The following is a 2,493-nucleotide window of genomic DNA, read 5'->3' as shown; positions in this document are numbered from 1 at the left end:
AAACAGACCTTTTTTTTTTTTTTGCCTAACCGCTCTGGTGAAAGTCTCACTGCGGCTATGACTTTCGATTTTATGTCAAGCTCTTACGTAGAACTTACGTTCCTGCGTGCTTCATTGAAGATGACAACATCTATGTCAGGTCGATATTACTGAACGGTTCTGTGGATTGGTTGGTTTAGTTACTTACTTACTGACGTACATGTCTGCGGAGTTTCTTCGCTGAAACCTTTCCTGCCAGTGTGATTTCGTTTTTGTGTCCGTCAAGCGGTGTACTTTGTGACCATTATTCCTTCTTACGTTACCGATGGTGACAACATCGATTCTAGGTCGAAATGACAGTTCTGTGGATGTTGTGGTTTAGTTCCTTGTACTCGCTGATAGTTTGTGGTCTAACTCTGATGACACTCTCACTGCGACTGTGGATTCCATTTTGTGTAAAGCTGTGTATTTTATGACCGTATTATGTTCCTTCTTACTTTACCAAATCGATGTTAGGTAGAAATTACTTGACAGTGTTGCGGGTGTTCTCGTTTAGTTACTGACTCACTCATAGTTTGTGGTTCAACTCTGATGACATTCTCACTGTGGTTTCCATTTCGTGTCAAAGTCTGTATTGTCAGGGGCCGTAAACCCCTACTTACTTAAATACTCGGATGGTGATAGTATCGTTATTTGGTTAGGAGCTTTGCTGTCACGCAACTACTGAATAGTTGTGTCGATGTTGTGGTTTAGTTAGTCACTCCCTAATAGTTACTCGGGAAACTCGCACGATACTTTTTATCAAGCTCTGTACTCTTGGAGATCGTGGATTCTTACTTATATAGTTTTACTGATAGTCACAGCATCGATATTAGGTCGAAATGCTTAAAAGTACTATTGGTTGTATGGTTCACCTACTTACTCACTAATTAGATCCTGGTCAAACTCTGACGAAAAGATCGCTGCGACTGTGGTTTCGATTTTATGTCAAACTCTGTACTCTTGAGGATCGTGGATTCTTACTTATAGCTTCACTGATGGTGACAACATCGATGTTAGGTCGAGATTCTTTTAAAATACTACAGATTGTATGGTTTAGGTACTAACTCACTGATAACCTTTCTGCTCAAACGCTGACGAAAAGCTCGCTGCGACTGTGGTTTTGATTTTATGTCAAGCTCTGTACTCTTGAAGATCGTGGATTCTTACTTACTTCACTGATGGTGACAACATCGATGACAGGTCGAGATTATATATGAAAGTACTATGGGTTGTATGGTTTACCTACTTACTCACTGGCTCGGATGGAAAGCTCGCTGCGACTGCGGTTTCGATTTTATGTCAAGCTCCAACTCTTAAGGATCGTAGATTCTTATTTACTTCACTGATGATACATCGATGATACTTACTTACTTACTGCCCGTTATGCCGTTTGGCATGTAAGGCAGCAAACATCGATGATAGGTCGAGATCATATAAAAGTACTATGGGTTGTATGGTTTACCTACTTACTCACTGGCTCGGATGAAAAGCTCGCTGCGACTGCGGTTTCGATTTTATGTCAAGCTCCAACTCTTGAGGATCGTAGATTCTTATTTACTTCACTGACGGTGACACCGTCTATGTTTGGTCGGTAGCAGCGCTGTCACAGAACTACTGGACAGTTCTTGCCATTCTGTGTTGGTTCCAACTTGTAATTTTGTCTTGCCTGTGGATTTTTGGTTTTCGTCGACATCTAAATGAGAAGATAAAGTGAACCGTGCTTGGGGTTTTGTGAATAGATATACACGTGTGTATACTGTGTGATCATCTGTACCTTCTTGTGGTGATGCAATGAGGAATTCAAAGACAAGACTTCTGTGCTGCTTTTTGGCTCTGGGGGTGAGTTTAGTTATAGCTGTTTGCGTACTAATGTATATATGTGAGTATTTTTAGTACTAACCTCGGCGCAAATTAAGATACCGCTTGCACTTGGTAGCGCTTCAAAACAACGGTGTCACATTGTGCGTATGCGGCTACTGAAGAAGGATGTTGGTATTCTTTGCGTCACGTGACTAATTGCTTTTAAAGAACACGAGAAACAGACGGCAAGTTTATATAATTTTATAGGCGTTTTTTCACAGTAGCGCTACCATTTCTAGGTGGATCGTAAGAATGTTAAGATAGAAAAAGAAGAGAACAGCAAGATGGACACACTGATGGGTTCGGGATTTAATAAGTAAGTTTATTCAAAGTATTACCCTCTCTTTATATATATATATATATATCCTATTGGATCACCGTTGTTGTTGTTGTTGTTGTTGTTGTTGTTGTTGTTGTTGTTGTTGTTGTTGTTGTTGTTTCCGGTCAGTGATTGTTTTTGGTGTGCGCTCGGTCACTCGATAGTTAGCTATTGCTTTTCGGGTCCAGCGGACCATAATAGGCCAAATCAGGACCCCGGTCACTCCATGACTAAAATGTTTTAACATTAACTCAATATAACAGTACCTACTGTTATCAGCAGCTGATTGTGAA

This window comes from Littorina saxatilis, linkage group LG3, assembly GCF_037325665.1.
Source record: "Littorina saxatilis isolate snail1 linkage group LG3, US_GU_Lsax_2.0, whole genome shotgun sequence".
NCBI classification, from domain to species: domain Eukaryota; kingdom Metazoa; phylum Mollusca; class Gastropoda; order Littorinimorpha; family Littorinidae; genus Littorina; species Littorina saxatilis.
This window is presented reverse-complemented; position numbering follows the sequence as displayed.